The sequence below is a fragment of the Macaca fascicularis genome, chromosome 5 (genome assembly GCF_037993035.2).
Source record: "Macaca fascicularis isolate 582-1 chromosome 5, T2T-MFA8v1.1".
NCBI classification, from domain to species: domain Eukaryota; kingdom Metazoa; phylum Chordata; class Mammalia; order Primates; family Cercopithecidae; genus Macaca; species Macaca fascicularis.
In genome coordinates this window covers 46,372,682-46,399,636 of record NC_088379.1, presented here as the reverse complement: position 1 = coordinate 46,399,636, position 26,955 = coordinate 46,372,682, and the positions used below count along the sequence as shown (strand labels likewise).

At 37.9% G+C, this 26,955-nt stretch overlaps 1 protein-coding gene across 3 annotated transcripts in view; it reads left to right on the top strand.

Moving 5' to 3' along the window:
- The window catches only part of COX7B2 (cytochrome c oxidase subunit 7B2), a 169,672-nt gene that overhangs the window by 26,021 nt on the left and 116,696 nt on the right, over positions 1-26,955 (top strand). The window contains exon 1 of one of the 3 annotated variants that reach the window (XM_065544963.1): positions 3,973-5,034. The exons of the other annotated variants lie outside the window; for them this stretch is intronic. The gene's annotated coding sequence lies outside the window, so the exon portion shown is untranslated. Of the gene's footprint in view, positions 1-3,972; positions 5,035-26,955 lie in introns of those variants that run through there. 3 annotated transcript variants of the gene reach the window in all.

The following is a 26,955-nucleotide window of genomic DNA, read 5'->3' as shown; positions in this document are numbered from 1 at the left end:
CACATAAAAAAGTTAGAAAGACCTCATATTAACAGTATAACATCACAACTGAAAGAATTAGAGAAGCAAGAAAAAAAAACCTCAAAGCTAGCAGAAGACAAATGTGAAAGGAAAATATCTTGAGCCCGCAAAATCACTAAGGAAAACTCAAGCTGGAAGCTGCTTAGTGCAAAGCTGCCTCCCATTATATTATTATTATTATTATTATTATTATTATTATTTGAGATGGATCCTATCGCCCAGGCTGGAGTGCAGTGGTGCGATTTTTAGCCTCCCTAGTAGCTGGGATTACAGGTGCACACCACCACGCCTGGCTAATTTTGGTATTTTTTTTAGTAGAGATGGGGTATCACCATGTTGGCCAAACTGGTGGTCTCAAACTCCTGACCTCAGGTGATCCTCCCACCTTGGCTTCCCAAAGTGCTGAGATTACAGAGTAAGCCGCCATGCTCAGCTGCCTCCCATTCTATTCAAAGTCACCCCTCTGCTCACTGAGATAGGTGCATATCTGATTTGCATCCTTTGGAAAGACTAATCAGAAATTCAAAAGGATGCAACCATTTATGTATCACCTATTTGTGACCTGGAAGCTCCCTCCCTGCTTTGAATCTTCATGCCTTTACTTCCAGTTGCCCCACCTTTCCAGACTGAAGCAGTGTATTTCTTACATGTATTGATTGATGTCTCATGTCTCCCTAAAATGTGTAAAACCAAGTTGTGCCCTGACCACCTTGGGCACATGTCGTCAGGTCTTCCTGAGGCTATGTCATGGGTGCATCCTCAACCCTGGCAAAATAAACTTGCTAAATTAACTGAGACCTGTCTCAAATTCCCTGGGTTCACACAAGAAATAACAAAAATTAGAGCTGAATTGAAGGAAATTGAAACATGAAAAAACCATTCAAAAGATCAATGAATCCAGGAGTTTCTTTTTTTTTAAAGGAATAAAATAGATTAGCTAGATTAATGAAGAAGAAAAGAGAGAAGGTCCGAATAAACACAATTAGAAATGATGAAGATAATGTCACCACTGACCCCACTGAAATAAAAATAGCCATTAGAAACTACTACAAACACCTTATGTACGCAAACTAGAAAACCTAGAAGATAAATTCTTGGACACATGCACCCTCCCAAGACTGAGCCAGGAATAAATTACTTTCCTGAATAGACCAATAATGAACTCTGAAATTGAGAGCCTACCCAGCAAAAAAAAAAAAAAAAAAAAAAAAAAAAAGAAAAAAAAAAAAAAAAAGAAAAAAGCCCAGGACCTGATAGATTCACAGCTGAATTCTACCAGATGTATCATAGAAAGAAGAGTTGGTACCATTCTTACAAAAACTATTCCAAAAAACTGAGGACAGACTCTTCCTCGACTTTCTATGAGGTCAGCATCATCTTGGTATCAAAACCTGGCGGAGACACAACAAATAAGGGAAACTTCAGACCAGTATTTTTTATGAATGTCGAGGCAAAAATCCTCAACAAAATACTTGCAAACCGAATCCAGCAGCACATCAAAAAGTTAAGCCAACATAGTGAAGGAACATACCTCAAAATAGCAAGAACCATCTACGACAAACCCACAGCCAACATTATACTGAATGGGCAAAGTTGGAAGCATTCCCATGAAAACTGACACAAGGCAAGGATGCCCTCTCTCACCATTTCTGTTAAACATAGTTTTGGAAGTGCTAGCTTGAGCAGTCAGGCAAAAGAAAGAATATACTCATGTAAACAATTATGTCTCTCTATAGAGAAAAAACCGTGAGTTCTCATTAATATAGAGAACACCAGTCCAAAACCACAGCATTTATTTTGTGTTAATTAGTGGCACTTTTTGGGTACACCAAAGAGTTGTCATTACAAGGATCCTGAAGGGTTGGAATGACACTCCTTCAAATCAACTATGAAAACTAAATATGTCTCAATATCTTTTTTTTTTTTTTTTGAGGTCTTCGTTTCCTTTGATAAATCCATCAAGGATTCATCAAAGTGGTACAATAAATTTATTGAAGCGGTACAATAAAATAAAAACTTGCAATTATAAAACAGATAAATATTATGCAACATACTCTAATGGATCATCATTTAGAAAAGATCAAGGAGAGGTCTAGGTGGCTCCAGCCTATAATCTCAGCATTTTAGGAGGATGAGGTGGGAGGAACACTTGAGGCCAGCAGTTCAAGACCAGCCTGGGTAACATGGTGAGACCCCATCCCTATGAAAAACTTTTAAAAAATCAGCAGGGCAGCAAGCCGTGATCATGCTGCTGCACTCCAACCTGAGTAACAGTGTGAGACCCTGTCTCAAAAAAAAAAAAAAAAAAAAATAGACACAGTGGTACATGGCTGTAAGTAGGACTTACTGGTTAGTCTTTGGAAGGCTAGAGGCTACTTGGAAGGCTGAGATAGGAGATCACTTGAGCCCATGAGTTCAAAGTCAAGGCTTCAGTGAGTTATGCACTTCAGTGAGCCACTGCACTTCAGCCTGGGCGAAAGAGTACGACCCTGTCTCAAAAAACAAACAAAAAAAAATCAAGAAAAGAAGAAAAAATCATGGCCTTAGTTCATTATGTCCAGATATACTAAATATATGTGCACATTAATGATAAGTTGGGAGTCAATCAGAAAAGTGACAAGTGACCTATGTGTTGTTTACCTACAATCATCTTTAGGCATGAACTGGTTTAGTAATACAACCTTGAGTCTTAGCTGAGCACATGTCTGATTGGCTAAGACTGTATGTCCTTGCCGTTTTTGTTAGGCGTGTCCGTGTGGTTAAGTTCTGGCCAATGAAATGTAAGTAGAACTAGTGATGTAGGAAACCTGCCCTCAGAGGGAAGGGGTATATTTTACTTGACCTGCTTCCCAGATTTCTGGAATATGGATTTGATAAGGAACGCTAGATGAATCATAGTTGCCCATGAGGTAGAAACCAAATATTGAGGAAGACAGAGCATTAAGATAGTAGGAAACTGAGTGGTTCCTGACACTTTACAACCAACATATTTTCCCTGGACTCTCTATGTTAAGATTGTGATGTGAGAAAGAAATATGTTTCTGTCTTGGCACTAAGTTTTTGGGTCTTTAAAAAATGTTATTGTATGTATTTAAGATCTAAAATGTAATGTGTGTGTGCGTGTGTGTGTGGGGGGGGGGGTAGTGCTAATTTATGTGTATGTAGTAAAATGATTACTGCAGTCATGTAAATTATCCTGTCCATCACCTTTTTTGTGTGTGTGGTAAGAGCACCTAAATCTACTCTTTTAGCAAATTTTTAGTATACATTACAATATTATGAAATATAGTCATTATGCTATACATTAGATCTGTAGACTTAGTCATCCTATATAACTGAAAGTTCATACCCTTTGACCTTTTTCTCCCCTTTTCCTTCGCTCCTCACTCCTGGTAACCACTGTTCTACTGTTTCTGTGACTTGGATTTTTTTTAAAAAAAACTTCCACATATAAGTGAAATCACACAGTCGTTCTGTGTCTGGCTTATTTTACATAGCATGATGTCCTCCAGGAACATTCATGTCATAGAAAATGGCAGTTATTACCTCCTTTTTTTTAAGGGTGAGTAGTATTCGTGTGTGTGTGTGTGTGTGTGTGTTTGTGTATACATTACAATTTTTTTATTCATTCATCCATTGGTGGACATGTAAGTTGTTTCCATATCTTGGCTATTGTGAACTGCTGCAATGAACATGAGAGTACAGATGTCTCTGTAAGGTGCTAACTTCATTTCCTTTAGGTATAGACCCAGCAGAGAGATTGCAGGGTTATGTGGTTGTTATGGTTTTAGATTTTTAGGAACCTTCAAACAGTTTTCTGTAATGTCTGTACCAATTTACATTCCTACAAACAGTGTACCAGGGTTCCCTTTTCTCCATATCCTTGCTCATACTTATTATTTTTTGACATTTGGTATTTGGTATACCTATTCTAACAAGTATGGGGTGGTATATCGTAGTGGTTTTGATTTGTATTTCCTTGATTATTATTGATGTTGATGCTTTTCATACACCTATTGGCCTTTTTGTGTCTTCTTTGGAAAAATGTCTATTCATGTTCTTTGCCCATTTTTAAATTGGGTTTCTTTGTTAGTAGAGCAGCTTAATTCCTAATATACATTTAATAACTATACTAGGATCTATATCTATGTAAAGACAACTAGATGTGTGTAGAAAAGTTTACGGTCACAATGTCCTCCTACACCAAAAAAGAAAAGATTAACCAGCAGTGGAAGACAAATATGTTAGACATTTTAAGGAGAGTGAAAGATGTTTTATCCAGGGACATGTCATAGTAAATAAGAAAGCATCGGTTTTGGACGCAGATGTCCCTGAATTTGGCTATGAAACCTCAGCTCAGTCACATAACAAGCTAGCACTATGTTTCGTCATGTGTAATATGGTAATACTTACTCTATATACTCATCTCCCACCTCTTGTCCTCTACTTAACCACTCCGTGATACACCAAGTTCAGTATAACGTGCACTTTAATTCATTTCTATTTTGTGTTTAGGAATTTTAGATCATTTTGCCATCTGTCATACTAGAACTGGAACCGAGTTTTGAGAGTTGTTCAGTTCTTATTGCTAATGGTTTTAGTTCAAAAATTTAACATTGTAAACTCAAAGTGATAATATGATTTCTTTCCAGACTCATCACAGATTTGTTTATGTAAAGATTGGTAAATTTTTAGATATAAAAATAGCTGTTGTCAGAAAAATATCAAGTTGCTTTAGCCTTTAACAAAACTCATACTTGACAAAGTTTCACAAAGATTTGTAATGTAATGACAAAGGAGAATATTGACATTTGGACTTATCTTTTAATTCTCTCATCTTAACACAACTAAGATTTCTCCTTTTTTTCTATTCTTGTTTTAGAAAATGAAAAACTTTCTTAAGACAACAGGACAGGCTGGGCGTGGTGGCTCATGCCTGTAATCCCAGCACTTTGGGAGGCCGAGGTGGGCGGATCATGAGGTCAGGAGATCGAGACCATCATGGCTAACACGGTGAAACCCCGTCTCTACTAAAAAAATACAAAAAATTAGCCGGGCGTGGTGGTGGGGTGCTTGTAGTCCCAGCTACATGGGAATGGCGTGATCCCAGAAGGCGGAGCTTGCAGTGAGCGGAGATGTGTCACTGCACTCCAACCTGGGAGACAAAGTGAGAATCCGTCTCAAAAAAAAAAAAAAAAAAAAAGGACAATAGGACAGACACCTGTGTTTGAAACTGAAAATCTGAGGATCGCCTTCCATTTCTAAAGAGATACAATGAAATATTATTTAAATATCATCATCTGGTATATTTAACCTGCAGTTTTATTTATAAAAATGTTATCTCTTAACTTTTTCAGAGCACATGGATTTGCCCCATTCATGTCTCTTAGACAGTCATTAATCTATCCCTGGTAATTTTACAGTTAGTACAGCTGTATTTTAAAAACCTTTTATTCTTTTTAAAGCATATCATATTGAGTTTACTTTGCATCCATAAGATGTAGTGTATTTCCAGCACTGAAAAAGCTCTGTGGTTAATATGAAAAAAATTGCATAATGAATATTCATTTCTTCAATTGTTTTATAATCTATTTGGACTAACAGTAGTTCCATAGGAGAAACAATGCAGAGCAGCATATAAACTTCACTGAATTACGTAGTCACTAGTCACAATAATTCAGTGAGGTGTAGTGTAAATTCAGAGAAAAGTAAGACCAGTGGGCTATAGTAGTTGAAATTTTAATAGAATTTATAACACTTCAATTGGCTCTGGAAGACAGGTAGAATGTGGACAGCTGAAGAGATGGAAAAAGTAGAAGAGAACATTAGGAAAGTCACTGCGCAGAGTGACATGGGCTACGGGGGATGAAAAGGAATGTATTCTGATGGAAGCAGAACTTACTTGGGAAGTCATAGGACGTTAGATTGATAACTAAAATGGGATGCTGTTTCCCAAGCCTTGGAAACCTGTCAGTGTAAGGAGAATGGGCTTTTTCCCATAATCACTAGAACCACAGTATGAATTTGCACAAGATTGTGACATGATGAAAGTGGTATTTTAGGAAATTTAATCTAGAGGATGTTTATAGTGTGCATTGAAGGTGGCAAAAACTGTCATTTAGGCAGTTAAAATGAGCTGAAATTGTTCAGAATTGAGCTATGATATTAAGGATTGAAAAGATGGAACAATTTTGAATGCTTTTCAAGGACAACTGAGAATACAGTATGAAGCAAAAAAGCAAAGGGTTAAAACTGGCTCCAGAAGCTATTGGGCAAAATTAGTGGGCAATGCTTTTTCGATTTGAAAGAAACTTGTTAAAATCCAATGTTTTACCTGCCATTGAGTTTAAAATGCCTTTAATTTCCTTGTTTAGTAATTATTGTTCCATAACATTTCCAAAAAGTCTACAAAATTCCTATTAAAAAAGCAAAACAGAAAAATTACAAAGAACTGGTAATGAATGGTTAGAAACACATACTTGTGCAGAAAGTATCTTTATATGTAGGGTAACAGTTACCAGTAGGGAGATATTTGTTCTAGATAAGTTATGCAGCCTTAATACCCAGCCATAGTCCTGGAAAGAAAGGGGGAGGTACGAAGTATTTTTAATAAGCAGTACTAGGTGGCAGGAATGAGCCTGTAATTTTCAGAGAATTACCTCAGAGACCAGCCTAGTAACAGCAGACATCTCAGGTAGAAAGCGAATTGGTTAAATAGAACTATGACTATAAGTCTGCATACAAACAAAAACAACAAAAGAGAAACAGTAAGGGTAGATTTGCATGTGTCAGTCTTACAAAAATATCAGTGTTGAGAAAAATTTCCAGCAAACGTCTACCAAGTTTTCAGGAATTTGCCTAAATATACTTTTTTTTCCCCTGACATTTTTAAAGTATTTTATCTAGTCTACATAAATAAATATTGTGTGCTTTCAAAATTCATCAGGGACTATATAAATCCTATGTATCAAAACATAAACTTGATTTCGAAATATGATTAATGTAGCTGAGAATATACTCTGCTCTTGGAACAAAAAAAAAAAAAAAACCACACAAGAGAATTGATATGATGGTCCATATGTTCTTTGGTAGTTACAGAAATGGAATAGAAAATGAAGATCAGATAAGTTTCAGCTTGTTGTTTGTTTTTTGTTTTGCACATTAGATGTAGCAATTGAAAAATCATATTCCCAGTGAAGATTTCAGAGGTGAAATTCTATTCACCACTTCATTCCTTTGGGAACCTCTTGTGTCTTCACTGCAACTAAAAACACTTCAGCTTTGCCTGAAGCATATTTTGTGGTTCTTAAAAATAACATGAATTTAAGCAAATTCTGAATTTTTTCTTCTTCCCAACTATGTTGCTCATACTTAAATAAAACATACATCTTGGATTTTGGTCTTATGTTTTAAATTATGCATGTATTTTGGTCTTCAAGGAAATCTGAGCTGAATATCCATGCTTTCTTTTTTTTAAAAAAAGACAACAACAAAATGTATGGATAAGCCAAGTTCCCAAACAAATCAAGACACAAAGAGAATTATAATCTGCAAGCCAGTATATTTTTCTGCATAGGGTCCATGATCTTTTAATCCCACTTACCCATTGGACATCAATTTCAGTCTCCTGATAATTTAACCAGTAGAATGGCATTGTGGCTTAAATAACAAAGAAAATAATACTTCTACTAAAAAAATAATAATAGCAAAATTTATTAAGCACCTACTATATTCTAGGTTATTTATATATTAATTAAATTAATGCATCCAACAGACAAATGAAAAAATGCTCATTATCACTGGTCATTAGAGAAATGCAAATCAAAACTACAATGAGATACCATCTCTCGCCAGTGAGAATGGTGATCATTAAAAAGTCAGGAAACAACAGATGCTGAGAGGATGTGGAGAAATACCTTTTACACTGTTGGTGGGAGTGTAAATTAGTTCAACCATTGTGGAAGACAGTGCGGTGATTCCTCAAGGACCTAGAACTAGAAATACCATTTGAGTCAGCAATCCCATTACTGGGTGTCTATACAAAGGATTGTAAATCATTCTACTATAAAGACACTTGCATACATATGTTTATTGGGGCACTATTCACAACAGCAAAGACTTGGAACTAACCCAAATGTCCATCAATGACAGACTGGATAAAGAAAATGTGGCACATGTACACCATGGAATACTATGTAGTCATAGAAAAGGATGAGTTCCTGTCCTTTGCAGGGACATGGATGAAGCTGGAAACCATCATTCTCAGGAAACTCACAAGAACAGAAAACCAAACACCGCATGTTCTCACTCATAAGTGGGAGTTGAACAATGAGAACACATGGACACAGGGAGGAAACATCACACACCGGGGCCTGTCGGGGGGTGGGAAACTAGGGGAGGGATAGCATAAGGAGAAATATCTAATGTAGGTGACAGGTTGATGAGTGCAGCTAACCACCATGGCACGTGTGTGCTATGTAACAAAACTGCACGTTCTGCACATGTACCCCAGAACTTAAAGTATAATAAAAAAAAATTAACACCAAAACCCTATGAAGACATTAGCATAATTATCCCCATTTTATGGATGAGGGAAGTTAGGAACAAAACGAATCAGTAATTTGTCCAAGTCACACACCTAGGAAGGGGCAAAGACATGAACTCAGATTCTGACATTCTGACCTCTGAGATCATTTCTTTAATACTATGCAATAGAACTGCTCTATTGACATAATTTGTGAGGAACTGCCTTCCTGAGATAGAATTAAGGAGCAACGATGATGCAGGACAGGCCAGCCCCCAAACTGTCGTTTATCTTGGGAGAGTTCTTGGCTTTGCTTGGGAAAGAATTCAAGAGCCAGCAGTATTTATTTTATTTATTTATTTATTTATTTATTTATTTATTTATTTATCTACCTATTTATTTATTAATTTATTATTTTGCTTTTATTTTAGGTTCGGGGCACATGTGAAGGTTTATTACATAGGTAAACAGTGTAATGGTTTTTTTGTACAGATTACTTCATCACCCAGGAATTAAGCCTAGCATTCAATAGCTACATTTTCTGCTCCTCTTCCTCCTCTCACCCTCCACCGTCAAGTAGGCACCAGTGTCTGTTGTTTCCTTCAGTGTATTCATAAATTATTATTATTTAGATCCAACTTATAAGTGAGAACATGTAGTATTTGGTTTTCTGTTCCTGCATTAATTTTATGATCACCTCCAGCTCCAGTTTTGTTCCACAAAAGACATGATCTCATTAATTTTTATGGCTGCATAGTATTCCATGGCATATATATACCACAGTTTCTTTATTTAGCCTGACATTAATGGCCATTTAGATTGATTCCATGTCCTTGCTATTGTGAATAGTGCTGTAATAAACATTCACATGAATGTGTCTTTATGGTAGAATGATTTATAGTCCTCTAGGTATATACCCAAAATGGGATTGCTGGATCGAATGGTAGTTCTTCTTTTAGCTCTCTGAGGAATCACCATACTGCTTTCTACAACAGTTGGACTAATTTATACTCCCACCAACAGTGTATAAGTGTTCCCTTTTCTCCTCAACTTTGCCAGTATCTGATATTTTTTTTAATAGCCATTTTGACTGGTGGAAGGTGGTATCTCATTGTTTTTGATTGACATTTTTCTAATGATAAGTTACATGGAGCTTTTTTCATATGGTTCTTGGCCACATGTATGGCTTCTTTTAAAAAGTGTCTGTTTATGTTTTTTGCCCACTTTTTAATGGGTTTTATTTTGCTTGTAAATATGTTCAAGCTCCTTATGGATATGGTGGATATTAGACCTTTGTCAGATGCATAGTTTGCAAATATTTTCTCTCATTTTGTAGGTTTACTCTGTTGATAGTTTGTTTTGCTGTGCAGATGATTTTAAGTTTAATTAGATTCCACTTATGAATTTTTGCTTTTGTTGCAATAGCTTTTGGTATCTTCGTAATGAAATCATTGCAAGTTCCTATGTCCAGGATGATATTGCCTAGGTTATCTTCCAAGGTTTTTACAGTTTTGGGTTTTATATTTAAGTGTTTAATCCATCTTGAGTTGATTTTTTATATGGTGTGAGAAAGGGGGGCAGCTTCAGTCTTATGCAGATGGCTAGCCAGTTACCCCAGCACCATTTATTAAACAGAGAGCATTTCCCTGTTGCTTATTTTTGTCAGGTTTGTCAAAGATCATATGGTTGTTAGTACACAACCTTATATCTGGGCTCTTTATTCTTTTCCATTGGTCTATGTGCCTGTTTTTGTACCATTACCATGCTTTTTTGGTTACTGTAGCCTTGTAATATAGTTGGAAGTCTAGTAACATAATGCTTCCAGCTTTGTTCTATTTGCTTAGGATTGCCTTGACTCTTTAGGCTCTTTTTTTGGTTCCATAGGAATTTTAAAATAGTTTATTTTTTCTAGTTCTGTGAAGAAAGTAACTGATAGTTTGATAGGAATAGCATTAAATCAGTAAATTGCTTTGGGCAGTATGGTCATTTTAATGATATGATTCTTCCTCTCCATGAGCATAGAATTTTTTTGGTTTGTTTGTGTCTTCTAAGATTTAGTTACCAGTGTTTTGTAATTCTCATTGTAGAGATCTTTCAATTTCCTGGTTAGCTGTATTTCTAGGTATTTTATTCTTTTTGTGGCAATTGTGAATGGTATTGAGTTCCTTATTTGGTTCTTGGCTTGGTGGTTGTTGTTGTATTGGAATGCTAGTGCTAGTGATTTTTGTAGATTGATTTTGTATCCTGAAGCTTGTTGATGTTTATCAGCTGGCAGAGCTTTTGGGCTGAGACTATGACGTTTTGAATCATGTCATCTGCAAACGGAGATAGTTTGACTTCCTCTTTTTGCATTTGGATGCACTTTCTTCTTTTTGCCTAATTGCTCTGGCTAGGACTTCCAACACTATGTAGAATAGCAATGGTGGGAGAGAAGGCATCCTTGTCTTGTGCTGGCTTTCAAAGGGAATGTTTCCAACTTTTGCTTGTTCAGTATGTTGGCTGTGGGCTTGTCATAGATGCCTCCTTGTTTTGAGGTATGTTTTTTCAATACCTGGTTTGTTGACAGTTTTGAACAGGAAGGGGTATTGAATTTTATCAAAAGGCTTTTCTGTGCCTGTTGAGACAATCATGTGGTTTTTGTCCTTGTTTTTTTTTTATGTGATTAATCACATTTATTGATTTTAAAATGTACATACAAGTAGTAACAGTAAAATAAACCAAGCTGAGGAAAGAATCCCAGAACTTAAAGACTGGATGTCTGAAGTAAGGCAGTGAGACAAAAATAAACAAATAAGAATAAAAAGATATGAATAAAGCCTCTAAGTATGGGATTATGTAAAGAGGACAAATCTGAAATCATTGGCATCTCTGAAAGGGAGGAGGAGAAAGCAAACAACCTGGAAAACGTATTTCAGGATATGGTTCATGAAAACTTGCCCAACCTTGCTAGAGAGGCCAACCATCAAATTCAGGAAATACAGAGAACTCCGTCAAGACTCTATGCAAGAAAATCATCCCCAAGACACATAATCATCAGATTTTCCAAGGCCAAAATTAAATGAATAATTTTAAAGGCAGCTAAAGAGAGAAATGACAGGTCACCTACAAAGAAAACACCATCAGGCTAACCGCAGACCTCTCAGCTGAAATCCTACAAGCCAGAAGAGTTTGGGGGCCTATATTCAACATTATTAAAGAAAAAAAATCTTAAACTAGGAATTTCATTTTCAGGCAACCTAAGCTTGCTAAGCAAAGGAGAAACAAGATCCTTTTAAGATAAGCAAATGTTGAGGGAATTTGTTACCCACCAGACCTGCCTTACAAGAGAACTTGAAAGCGTTACTAAATATAGAAAGGAAAGTTCATATGAGCTATTACAAAAAGACACTTAAACACACAAACCAGTGTCACTATGAAGCAACCACTCCAGTAAGCCAACATAATAACCAGCTAACAACACAATGATGGGATCAAACCCACACATATCCATACTAACCTTGAATGTAAATGAGCTAAATGCACCAGTTAAAAGACACAGAGTGGCAAGCTGTATTAAAAAGAAAGACTTAGTGGTATGCTGTTATCATGAGACCGATCTCACATGTAATGACACTCATAGGCTCAAAATAAAAGGATGAAGGAAAATCTACCAAGCAAACAGAAAACAGAAAAAATTAGGGGTTGCAATCCTAACTTCAGATAAAACAATTTCAAACCAACAAAGATCAAAAAAGACAAGGGCATTATGTAATAGTAAAGGGTTCAATTCAACAAGAAACCTAACTATCCTAAATATGTATGCACCCAACATAGGAGCACCCAGATTCATAAAACAAGTTGTTAGAGACCTACAAAGAGACACAGACTCCCACATAGTAATAATGGAAGACTATAATACTCCACTGACAGTATTAGACAGATCATCAAGACAGAAAATTAACAAAGATATTCAGTACCTGAACTCAACATTGGATCAAATGGATCTGATAGACCTTTTCAGAACTCTCCACCAAAAAACAACAGAATACACATTTCTTCTCATTGCCACATGCCACTTACTCTAAAACCGACCACATAATTGTACATAAAACAATCCTCAGCAAATGCAAAAGAATCACAATCATACCAAACACACTTTTTGGACCACATTCAAGTAAAAAATAGAAGTCAGGACTAAGAAGATTGCTTAAAACCATGCAATTTTGTGGACATTAAACAGCATGCCTCTGAGTGATTTTTAGGTAAATAATGAAATTAAGGCAGAAATCAAGAGGTTTTTCAAAACTAATAAGAACAAAGATGCAACATACCAGAATCTCTGGGACACAGTTAAGTCAGTGTTAAGAGGGAAATTTATAGGACTAAATGCCCATATCAAAAAGTTACATAGTCCTCAGATTAACAATATAACCTCGCAACTGAAAGAATTAGAGAAGCAAGAACAAATCAACCCCATAGCTAGCAGAAGAAAAGAAATAATAATAGAAGCTGAACTGAAGGAAATTGATTGGCAAAAACAAAACAAAACAAAACAAAAACATTCAAAAGTTCAATGTATCCAGGAGTTGGTTTTATGAAAGAAATAATAGGATAGGCCACTAGCTAGAATAATAAAGGAGAAAAGAGAGAAGATCCAAATAAACACAATTAGAAATGATGAAGAGAACGGTACCACTGACCTCATGGAAATAAAATTAGCAATCATAAACTACTGTGAACACCTCTATGCACACAGACTAGAAAACCTAGAATATATGGATAGATTCTTGGACATACACAGCCTCCCAAGACTGAACCAGGAAGAAATTGATTTCCTCAACAGACCAATAATGAGTTCTGAAATTGAGTAAGTAATAAATAGCCTACCAACCAATAAAAAAGTCCAGGACCTGATGAATTCACAGGCAGATTCTACTGGATGTACAAAGAAAAGCTTGTACCATTTCTACAGAAACTATTCCAAAAAACTGAAGAGAAGGGACTCCTCCCCAACTCTTTCTATGAAGCCAGTTTAATCCTGATACCAAAACCTGGCAGAGACACAACAACAAAAAAAGAAAAAACTTCAGGCCAATATCCTTGATGAACATCAATGCAGAAACCATAAAAAATTAGCATACCAAATCCAGCAGCATATCAAAAAGCTAATCTATCATGATGAAGTAGGCTTCATCCCTGGGATGCAATGTTGGTTCAGCATAAGCAGGTTTATTGAGGTGGCCATGTATAGCAGAGTGGGTGCTCCTTGTGGAGGAATGCCAACCCATAGGCAGTGCACTCAGATCAGCAGGGTATGGGCTGTTCGTTAGCTGCATTTATATCCACTTTTAATTACATGCAAATTAAGGGTTGGGCTATTCATAAATATCTGGAGAAAGGAGTGGTTATTTCTGGATGTTGCCATGGTACTTGTGAACTGTCATGATGCTGGTAGGGGTGTCATATGCTGATAAGCATCAAAGGCAACTAAAGACAGCCTTTGGCATCATTGGCTGGTTCCAGCCAGTTTCTTGATTTCATCTTGTCAGGATCAGAACATAAATCCTGCTGTTCTCCTACCTTATTTTCTCGCATTAGAGATTATATACTACTACTTAATGTTAAAGGGCTTGTAGAAGAGTGGAGGTCCATCTTCTGTAACTGCTTCCTGCTGATCTTATGAGTGTAGGCACTTGCTAACACTGGAGGAGTAGAAACTCTTGTCATCTGATGTAAGGAGGCCAAAGGCAGTATATCTCTTTTCCTGGGTCAGAAGGCAGGATGAATTGGAAGCCTTGTGACAACATTGTCTTTAAATGGAATTGTTGTAATCTGGAAGACACAAACTTATACTAAGAGGTAACAAGCAAGGGCCAAAAATACAACACTAGTCCAGGATTACATTTGCCAAGGTTTAGGGACTCTTGAATTCTCTTTAGTGCCTGACCTTTGTTGGTGGCCAATGATTCTGGGGTTTGAGTCTAATTCCTTAGGGTTGTCTCAGGTAGGCAAAGCTACTCCAAGAAGCCACTACATTATTGCTGCCCTGCTTTCCACCAGAAATAATGCTATTGTTTGTTTATTTCTGGTATTATTGGGCCTCTCGGGGTTACAGACAGTGACCGTCAGAGGGGCAGTGGTGACCAACATACATTTTTGTTTTGATATACAAAACATTTTGTTTTTGTGTACAAGTTTTTGATATACAAAATAAAGCTACTCCTGAAAGAATAGCTGGTTCTCCAGGGAGTCAGGAGTAGTTAGTTGCAGGGTCGGATTTCTTTCCAATTATAACCACAGACAAAAGTGCACCCAGTTAGGGCACAAATTGAGGCCATATGTGGTGTAACGTCTATTCTCTATTTCCAAAATGGATCTATAGAGCTATTTTCCCCAAATTCCAATGAGAGTGGTCAAATAGCTCCTATTTTCCAGAAGGGGGAACACTTCCATCTTCCTAGATCAGGTGGTTGCTTTTTCCTTGCATGTATTGACCTTGGCGGTGGCATCATGTATGACTTCCTTACTTAGAAGTTGAATCCCATTTATCTTAGTGCAGCCTTGGTACTTGGAAACTAGGGTTGGAACAGAGCATTGTGGGGAAACTTCCATTCTTGTATCACTAACACAGCAATGGGTGCAAGAGATAGTGTCATTACATCACTGGAGGTACCAGTACCCAATCTCCCAGGTCCAGATAACAGTGGTGGAGGAAGTTAGGTAGAGTCTGTTAAGTGGGGGAGAATTCCACCTAACAAGTGGTGGTCTGTGTACTAAGGCATCACGGTGGTTAATTAGGAGGTCCAGAGACATGGTCGTGAGATTTTCCAGATGTGCCAGAACGTGGAACTCTCTTATCCTGGGGATGTTGATGACAGATTCGGCAACCAAGAAGATTATTCTTTGATGCTATACTTTTTTGAAATATTTACTGTAGAGTCTTCTCCCACCCACACTGAAATCGGTTAACTGGGGGAGCAAACAGGATTATCAGAGGCAGCATGATGTCTGGCTGGACCTTAGAGTGGCCTGTGCACCCAACAAGGACAAAAGATGTGTTTCCTAGGAGGAAACAGTTGTTCAAAGCAGTGGGGAAGGAGTATTATGATCAAGAAGAAGAGAAAAATTGATATTCCTATGCTTACCATAGCACCACATCTCTGTACCAAACTGAGCGTTGGTCCTTTACAAAGGTAATGGACCAAAGGAGAAGAGGTTGTTATATGAAAAAGATACTTGCACGCATATGCTTATCACAACACAATACACAATTACAAAGATGTGGAACCAACCTAAGTTCCACCAACTAATGAGTGGCTAAAGAAAATGTGGTATATATACAACCATAGACTATTACTCAGCCATTAAAAGGAACAAAATAATGTCTTCTGCAGCAAGTTGGATGGAGCTGAAGTCCATTATTCTAAGTGAAGTAACACAGAGGGAGAAAACCAAAAAACATATGTTTTCACTGATAAGTGAGAGTTAAACTATGAGTACCCAAAGACTACAGAGTGGTATTAATATAATACTCAGAAGGGGGAGAGTAGAAGAGGTGCTAGAGATTATAAAACTACACCGGTATACTGTACACTACTCAGGTGATGGGTGCCCTAAAATCTTAGAATTCACTACTATTTAATTCATCCATGTAACAAAAAAAAATGTGTATCCCAAAAGCTATTGAAATAATAATAATTAAAAAAAGAAAAAGGCTCCAGTTCATAAGGAATTTCTCTGAGGAGTCTGAAGTCACCTAGTAGTTGCTGTCATTCAGGGGATTTTGTGGGATTATTTATTACAATTTACAGGCATTATCATTGTCTATAATTGCCCTCTATCTACCCTATATCTTGCACTTCACTGATTTAAGTTCATATTCCAATGATAGGCAAAAGCTTTCCTTACTCCTTATACGAAAATTAATTCAAGATGGATTAGAGACTTAAATGTTAGACCTAATACCATAAAAATCCTAGAGGAAAACCTAGGTAGTACCATTCAGGACATAGGCATGGGCAAAGACTTCATGTCTAAAACACCAAAAGCAACGGCAGCAAAAGCCAAAATTGACAAATGGGATCTCATTAAACTAAAGAGCTTCTGCACAGCAAAAGAAACTACCATCAGAGTGAACAGGCAACCTACAGAATGGGAGAAAATTTTTGCAATCTACTCATCTGACAAAGGGCTAATACCCAGAACCTACAAAGAACTCAAACAAATTTACAAGAAAAAAACAAACAACCCCATCAAAAAGTGGGCAAAGGATATGAACAGACATTTCTCAAAAGAAGACATTCATACAGCCAACAGACACATGAAAAAATACTCATCATCACTGGCCATCAGAGAACTGCAAATCAAAACCACAATGAGATACCATCTCACACCAGTTAGAATGGCGATCATTAAAAAGTCAGGAAACAGCAGGTGCTGGAGAGGATGTGGAGAAATAGGAACACTTTTACACTGTTGGTGGGATTGTAAACTAGTTCAACCATTATGGAAAACAGTATGGCGATTCCTCAAGGATCTAGAACTTGATGTACCATATGACCCAGCCATCCCATTACTGTGTATATACCCAAAGGATTATAAATTATGCTGCTATAAAGACACATGCACACGTATGTTTATTGCAGCACTCTTCACAATAGCAAAGACTTGGAATCAACCCAAATGTCCATCAGTGACAGATTGGATTAAGAAAATGTGGCACATACACACCATGGAATACTATGCAGCCATAAAAAAGGATGAGTTTGTGTCCTTTGTAGGGACATGGATGCAGCTGGAAACCATCATTCTTAGCAAACTATCACAAGAACAGAAAACCAAACACTGCATGTTCTCACTCATAGGTGGGAACTGAACAATGAGATCACTTGGACTCAGGAAGGGGAACATCACACACCGGGGCCTATCATGGGGAGGGGGGAGGGGGGAGGGATTGCATTGGGAGTTATACCTGATGTAAATGACGAGTTGATTGGTGCAGCACAGCAACATGGCACAAGTATACATATGTAACAAACCTGCACGTTATGCACATGTACCCTACAACTTTAATAATAATAAATAAATTAAAAAAAAAAAAGAAAAAGGTCAGGCACAGTGACTTAACGCCTGTAATCCCAGCACTTTGGGAGGCAAGGCGGGCTGATCACCAGGTCAGGAGATCGAGACCATCCTGGCTAACATGGTGAAATCCCGTCTCTACTAAAAATACAAAAAATTTGCCGGGCGTGGAGGTGGGCGCCTGTAGTCCCAGCTACTCAGGAGGCTGAGGCAGGAGAATTACTTGAACCTGGGTGGCGGAGGTTGCAGTGAGCTGACATGGTGCCACTGCACTCCAGCCTGGGTGACAGAAGGAGACTTTCAAAAAAAAAAGAAAACAACTGTGACCAACAACTCTAGAAACAACTCTGACAAACAACTCTAGGAATGGGCTGACTGGCCTGATTAGGCTGATGGTGCCTACAGTAGACCACAAGACATTGACCAAGAACACAGTGATTAACTGCTCACCTGAGACTGCACATGACCATTTCACAAAAATGTTTTGATGATTTCTCTGAACTTCTCTTAAAACTGTAATAAAAATTACTTTACCCAAGTTCTATTCTATAGCTTTCCTTGTCTTACCTATCAGGAAAAATGAAGTTTAGACACATGGACAGATCTCAATCTTTGAATAAATAATTTGAATCCAACTATATTTTGTAAAGTGGTGAATTTTATATTGCTATCTTATGACTAGAATTGTGAGGTAAAAGCAAATGGGTCAGTGTTCCATCTTTCTGTTAAAAACTTAAAAACTCCTGATCCAGAGGCCCAACTTGGAGAGGTGGTTTTTGAATGCCACTTCACTGCCTCCTTTCAGTTTTTGGCTTCTCCAATAAAGCGAACTTTCCTTTAGTTAAAAAAAAAAAAAAAAAATGGTGGGTGGCCTTCAGGGACTCACAAGTGTAGGTAACATTGTTTGTATCTGAAACCTGTGGGGGCTCATAAGAAACAGTTTTAATCCTGGATAGGTGTACTCAGCTGGTGATCCCCTGAAGCTTAATGACAGTGGGGATACTTAACAACACCTGATAGGGGCCCTTCCATTTTGGTTGTAATTCATCCTTGGGGGATCCTTCTTTACAAATTTTCAGCAAGACTAAGTCTCTTGGTTGAACGGGGGAGTTAATTCTTTCCCTTGTTGGAAAGGGCAATGCTTTATTTCCATATTCTTGAAGGGCCTTTTGAACTTGACCTAAATTCCACATAGGGGGCATAGTGAGGCTTGTCTGGCCCCTGTTTCCCATCATGAACTGAATTAGTTTTTCAGGTTTCTATAGCCAATTAAACATTTTAGTCCAGGTGAAAATGGAGGTTGCCCAACACTCATTAGCCCTTAACACTTTTTTAAAGCAATCTAAGAATTAAAAAACAAAGGCCAAACATAAAGTTACACATCAAGAACAACAAGGAGTATAAAATCAAGTTATCCTGGAGGAAAACATTGCTTTTATAGACCTCTAAGATAAAATATTTCAGCATAAGTTAATATCAAGAGTTTAAACAAGAGAAGAAAAAGTCACAGGAGCAGATGAAAAAGCTGGAGCATTATTGTGTTAGGCCTTCTCAAAGGGAGAAAGAATTGAAAACAGCAAGGCACAACAGTAGTTGAATATGAGATATGAATCTGAGAAGTTTTAAAAGGGACAGGCTATAGAATTAAAATAAAAATTTCTTCTAATTAAGAGCAAATCAATAACTTAAGAACAACTTGCTTTAACATGGGGGACCATTCTCTAGAAAGACAATTATAAACAATTCCTTTCTAATGATAGCCACCTAATTGCACACAAAATTCCTTCATAAATTTTCTTTCACAAACTTTATCATGACTTATACAGACTATCACATGCTTGTACTTTCTGACTTGTCCTATGCTATCTCTCTCAAATAACTGGAACTAGAACTTGAAGAAATAATTAGAATCCAACTGTATTTTGTACTCTAGAACAAGAATTCAACATACAAGACTTTTGTTTATTCCCTTCTTTACCAAAAATACATATTTTATCTATAACTTTATTTACAGTTCTCTTTCCTTCTTATTAGTTCCTTTCTACCTCATTTCATAAATAACCTTTTCAAGTTGGTAATTTGAATTAACCTTTACATAGCTTTTGAATTAGACAAAGTTATTCTTTTTCTTGATAAAAAGACATCTTTTTTGGCACATATTATATAAACCAACGAAGCAAGAAATCCTGAACTCTGTACCAGATGTTAGCATTTTAAAGATGAGAACCATTTCACAATTTTTAGAAACTTATCTTCCCATATATTATGATAACACTTTCTTAATTGGAAATGACCCAGACATCCAATAAACATCCAAAATGATTTTAAGATTTTAAGTTATACAGAAAGTTCACTTACAAGCATTTATCTCATTACATTTACCTAATTTATTATTACTTTTTAATAGATTAGCAAAATTACTTGAAAAAATTGTGCTATTAGACAAATCTAGTCATCATTCAAAGTTGCTTCCTGATTAAACATTTTTAAAGTCTGAACATTAGGTGAACACCTAAGTAAGAATCTTACAGTTGAATACATGAGCATTTTGCTGATAACCCTGAAGATTTAGGTGTTTTTATTGAACCAACAATCTTAAATTAGTCTGATTTATCAAAATGTGAAAATTCTGAAGACATTTCTGTTTTTATCGGTAATTTTAAAGCCAGTTTTATTTACCAAATATTCACATGAATTTGAAAACATTTGGACTTAATTTATGAATATTCATTTGCTTATAAGCTAATTTGATAGCATGCTAGACACAACACATAACACATGTACATACACATAAACATATCTAAACGTGTATACACACAGAAAGACGGAACACTTACCCATTTGCTTTTACCTCAGAATTCTAGTGATAAGATAGCAGTATAAAATTCACCACTTTATAAAATACAGCTGGATTCGAATTATTTATTCAAAGATTGAGATCTGTCCATGTGGCTAAACTTCATTTTCCCTGATAGGTAAGCCAAGGGAAGCTATAGAATAGAACTTGGGTAAAGTAGCTTTTATTACAGTTTTGATTTTAAAAACCTCTTTTCTCCTTTTTAATGAGGGGAGAGAGGGAAGGGGTTGATAGCATTGTTCCATGAGTGCCCTTGGAGTCCTTGAGCTGCTGGAGAACTCACCTGGCAGTGGAGAAGCTGAAGAAAGTGTTCAGGTGGCCACTTCCTGCTGCTGAATGTCTGCTGCTTCAGGGGGTTGTCCATCAAGTCAGGCGTCTGGGACCTCCAGAAAAATGGACTTGAGCAAGGCAGTGGTAGGGAGTGTAGGCTGGGGCTAATTGGATAACATGGAGGGGTGTCTCATGACCTTGGGGTGGAACGCTGAGCTGGAGAACTGGCGGGATCTCTCTTCAGAATCAAGGGACTGAGGACACTCTGTGGGAAGGGAAATGGACTTTCTAGGAGGCACAGCTAAGAGGGGGTTGGTTATCTAGCAAGACTGACACAACTTCTTCATGCCTGGAAGTAACATGAGCCAGAAACATTCTACAACCACCCCTTAAGTCAGGATCCTGATAAAGGACCATAAAGGCCTTTACATACACGACCTCTTCCCATTTTGTTTCTTTTCTACAGAATAAATCTAATTGTAAAAATAGTTTATAACAAAGAACCATTTCTAGGCCAAATATTTTGTTTTCCGGTTTATACTAGACCTGAACAGTGTTGCAGTAGAAATGAGTTTCTTTTATTTTAAGCCTTCTAATTTGTTTGATCTAATTGCTAAAAGGGCACCCCAGCAGTGAGTCCTTCTGGATGCTCACCATTGTCCACATGTCTAACAGGGTTCTCTACCAGAAACAGAGGTTTATCTAAGTCTAGCAAAAGCTCTGTTATTTTCTCTTTTACATTCCCACCTGCTTTTTCTCAAGTCAGTACACAGTTGCTGCCGAGTCCTGCAAAGAGGGCATAGGTACAGGGTACAACAAAAGTAAATGATGAGATATGAGTGGGCATTGGAGTGATAACTGCATTCACCAGTAAACAGAATATGACAAAAGAGGTGGCTTTTCTTTTACTAAGCCAAGTATAAAAGGAAAGGTAAAAATAGAGTGACAGGGTTAAGAAACCCCTAGAGAGGGACTCTAACCCACACTCATAGAAGGGAAACAAAGGAATAAATGAACCCCCAGGGTAGGACTCTAATCTACAGTCTTAGAAGGACATGCCAATGCTGAAAACCCCGGAGCATCTGAGGGTAGCCAACAGTACTAAATGCTGAAAAACCTGCAGCACCTGCGTATTGGCCAGTGAGGGTCCCCTCATCATAGGCCAAAATCCCCAGAGCATCTAAGGGGTGTTCAGGAGTGAACCCCAGAGGCCACATTGGGGCTACAGAACAATGTGACTCTGATGTCACAAGGTCCTCTCACAAGAGGAGACCTCTCACAACCAAGTGACCTGCCTTACACAATTGCCCAAATAAAGTTGGCAGGGAGTAGAAGCAGAAACTGTAAATGAAACATACGTTGCAGGGAGGAAAATAAAATGACCCGTGGAAAAATAAAATGGCATTAAAGTAAAAAGGAGCTAGAGAAGGGGCAATGATGATATAGCTGGTCAGATGGACTTCTTTCTAGGGCACCCAAACTATGGGGGACTTTAAATTGACCATCTAGCCGGAGACTTCATTTCCTGGTTTACCAGATGTCAAAGAAGGGGCAGAGGGAACAATTACCCATCTGCAGAAGCCAAAATGATGCTGACTGGTCTCTAACTTGAGACCCTGGTGAAGGTCTCCCTTAGGTTCCCAAGCTTGGGAGGGATTGACTGCTGCAAGGAGACCAACATGCGGACCATCAACTTGCCAGCCACAGTTGGTCCAAATGAAGTGTCAGCCCCTTGCCCATCAGCTCAGTCTGCTGCTGTCACCTGACAAGAAAGATGATGGATCTGAAAACAGCCTTTGACTGGTTTTACAGCTCTGCAGTGTTAGTAGGTCTTTGGTGCTATGGCCTCTGTGCTACAGCTCTGCACCTTGGATTGTCACCTTGCTGTCTCTCTTGACTGTATCACCAGTCACCATCTCACTGCCTTGCCACCTCTCTTTACCATCTTCTTTCTATTTGCCATCTCACCACCTTGCCAACTCTTGCCATCTTCTGGGCACATTGGGCACCAGATGATACAGGGCAGGTAAGCTTCAAAATTTGGGCGTATCCTGGAATTATTCATGGCTTCACTCAGGAAAGAATTAAAGAGCAAGCTGATGGTGGAAAAAAGCAGGCTTATTGAAGTGGCAGTGTACAGCAGAGTAGCAGCTCATTGCACAGCATGGCTAACTCATAGGCAGTGCACCCAGAGTGGGAAGTTATGGGCTGTTGACTAGCTGTATTATACCCACTTTTAATTACATGCAAATTAAGGGGTGGGTTATTCAGAAATCTCTAGAAAAGACATGCCAACTTCTGGGTGTTGCTATGGCATTTGTAAACTATCATGGCACTGGTGGGACTGTCTTATGCTGATGAGCTGCAAGGGCAACCAGAGGTTGCATTTGGTGCCATTTGCTGGTTCTGGATGGTTTGTTTATTTGGTCCTATTGGGACCAGAAAATAAGTTCTGCCTGTCTCTGATCTCAAGGTTATGTATTGCTGAAAGTCAGATAAAGATATAAAGGAATCAAAATTGCCATTAATCCCATAAATATAACAGTAATAGCTACCAGACAGACCTCTCAGGTTGTCATAATTACAAGTCCTTCAGTTATTCTACTTCCCCAGCACCATTTTCCAGATGAGAAAGGTAGAGCTCAGAGATGTGAAAGCTCCTTCATCAGGATCACAGACTTGTAAATGTCAGAATCAGAATTTGAAAATAGATATCTTGACTTCTAAAATCTATGCTGCATTTAATAGGACCTAGTAGTTAAAAAAGAGGGAGTGTAGAGAGTAATTGAGTCAACATTGTGAGAAATGTTTGGAAGAAGGTGTACCTGTGGCTATAGCAGTAAAAGGAAAGGAGGTAGCTTGATAGTGCTGGGATCTTGGTGGAAAGGTGGAAATGACTTCAATAGGAGGAGAACACTACATTCCTTGTGAGACATAGACATTTTCAGCCATCTTAGCCCATTTATGGAGCCCAAGGGTAAGACTATTTCATCTAATCATGTATTCTTCCTCACACTCATCCGCATATTTTGAGAACAACACATTATCTCTGAAAGAGTATTTTTTACATCCTAAGTCGACAGATCTAGTTTGAGGTTCTGACTTTGCCAGATACAAGATGAACAGTGAGAGGAAAATCATCCTTTTTGAGCAATAAGAAGCATTAATCTCACGAATTTGTAAGTAGCATTTGATGGTGTTTGTGAAATAGCTTATAAAAGTGGTCAGTCGCTTCCTATATGTTAGGCTGTTATAACTGGTTACCTTTAATTTCCTTATATGTCTGAAGAATAAGTCACTTCCACTCAGTTACTGAAGTCTAGGGCTGTGACTGAGAATCTTGACAACTCCTATGACTCAGGCAAATGCCACACCTGTACACACACGGCCACGCAGCATTCATCAGGAATTGGAGTAAGCAGAGCTATAGTGTTTCAAAACGTCTCCTACTCCCCCCAAATTATTAAGTACTCCTTCTAGGGTGTCTCAACCCTTGCCAAACCAAATAATGAGGTCAGGTATAACTTTGAGATGCAGCATTTTAAAGCTCTAGAATTATATCTTTCCTTCTCTTTTTTTTCTAATGTTTAAAATGTATCAAATATAAAACTAATATTTTCGTGAATGAAAAATTGCCTGAAACCCACGTGCTACTTGCATTAGTGTACTAATATATCTTAAAATATAAGCCATGTGGCCAAGTGTGGTGGCTCATGCCTGTAGTCCCAGCAGTTTGGGAGGCCGAGGCGGGAGGATCACTTGAGGCCAGGAGTTCAAGACCAGCCTGGCCAATATGGTGAACCTCCCAGTCTCTTCTAAAAATATAAATATTAGCTGGGCATGCTGGTGTGCGCTTGCAGTGCCAGATACTCGGGAGGCTGAGGTGGGAGAACCTCTTGAACCTGGGAGGTGGAGATTGCAGTAAGCCGAGATCACACCACTGCACTCCAGCCGGGGCGAGAGTGAGACTCCATATGAATGGGATGCTACAATAATTGTTTACTTTTTTTTGGTATATATTGGGGTGGAACGGGATTGGGATGTCAACCAGTGGCAGGATTTAATAAAGTTATTCCAAAACCCCACCAGCTTCAAGTAGTTACACAAAATGATAAGTTAACACATGCTAGTTAAATTAGATTATGAGGTAAAATGATGTAACTGTTTCAGTAGAATACATTTCATACTCTAAAAAAGAGAAACACAGAGAAACAAAATAAAACAACACAAAAAAGCTTTCATTCCTTTTACTCTTCCCAACACCAGGGTGAGTTTTTCAGGTCTTTTCTCCCATTCATTTGTTCACTGAAACTTTAGTATTGCATACATTCTGAAAACTCTTGTGTTTCGATCTGTTTTTACTTCTGTAGCTCTTCCACTGGGGAATTCTACTTGCTTTTTGTTTAATTTAGCTGTTACATAAATATGTTGAAATGTTCCACTATTTTAGTTCCTACTGTGAAAATATTTTGTAAGCAGCAGTATTAAAACTCTTTTTCTCCCAGCTCTATAGATCATAGGAATTTGAAAGCAGCAAAGTAGTATAAGGCTTTATCCAGTACACCCCCTCATGACACCACTGAAGCCTAGAAAAGAAAATGGTTTGCCCACAGTTCACCTGGAGGTAGATGACCCTCAACTAGGATCCAACATTCATGACTCCAGTGCAAACTGGTGTTTAAATTGCAAAAAGAAATTTAGCTTTGTATGGTATTTGTAAAGCAAATTAAATGGATTTCACTGAAAAATGTTTTCCATCTCACAGTTCAAATCAAGTAGTACTTGTTAACTATGTGGTGTAATTCTGTTCTCACAAGAGCCAGATAGGGTAAGTGTTGTTATTATCTTCATTTACAGTGGGAGCTCTGAGGTATAGAAAGGCTAAGTAACTTGTTGAGTTACAAAGCTAGTGAGAGGTGGAGGGGAGGTGCATTGTTACCACAGGCTCCAGTTCTGTGCCCTTAACCACTAGCCTTGTCACCATGTGCTGATTTCTTCACTCTGTAATACACTTACGATGTGCATGTAAGAATGGTATAATGGCAAAGTTTTCAGTTTTTTACCTCTGATTACTTGAAGTTTAACTTTTAAAGTTAAAAGTTTCTGCCTTCATTACACAGGTCTATCAAACTCTATTTCTATTGCCCAATTATTTCTATTCCTATTCACCATTTCACCTATCTGTGAAATTCTGAAATTACTATAGTGACATTTTCTAGTGCAAATATGTCTTACCATTCTTTGCCTCTACAAACACAAACCTTCAGCTATTGGATGAGTAAACAAATAAAATTTATCTTAATAGCTTTGCCTTAAGCCCTTTCTCAATTATTCAAAACAAACCAAAAATACCTCTTTGCCTCTAGGGGCAGTTTTGGCTTTCAACTATTAATTTTACTCTTTCTAAAAAAAAAAAAAAAAAAAAAAAAAGGTGCTTTCTAGGATGAAAAACTGAAGTTTCTATTCGGGGTTGGGGCAGGGGCAGTGTTCCCTGTCCAACATTTTGATGTCATTTTTGGCTCAAGTTATATCCCGTACTGAATGAGTCACTATGGGAGGAAACTAAAGATAGAAACTGGACTTTGCAGTTGAGAAGTAGAACTTATGAATGCCATGACAAATGACCTTAGTCCATGTAAAATAATCTGAATAGCGAAAGTTAATGCCCCAGTCCTCTAGTGCTGAGCTGAGGTGAATGTGTGGAGGGAAGCAGGATGGAGTTTGCTGATGTTAGCTAAGGACTTTGAAAAGAAATACTGGTCCCGTAGTCACACCTTCTGCCTAGCTCTCATCCCTCACTGATCTTTAGGAATTGGAGAAAGCAGATAATTTAGGAATTTATTTTATTTTATTTTTTGAGATTGAGTCTCGCTTTGTTGCCCAGGCTGGGATGCAGTGATCTTGGCTTACTGCAACCTCCACTTCCCAGCTTCAAGTGATCCTCCTGCCTCAGCCACCCTAGTAGCTGGGTTACAAGGGTGCACTACCATGACCGGCTAATTTTTGTATTTCTAGTAGAGACGGGGTTTCTTTATGTTGGCAAGGCTGATCTCAAACTCCTGACCTCAAGTGATACACCCACCTTGGCCTCCCAAAGTGCTGGGATTACAGGAGTGAGCCACCACGCCCAGCCAGGGATTTTTAAAATAAACATTAATTGTTCTTATTATTAAAGAAAACCAGACTTATTTCAGTGTTTTAAAACTATGAAAGTGTTTTAAAA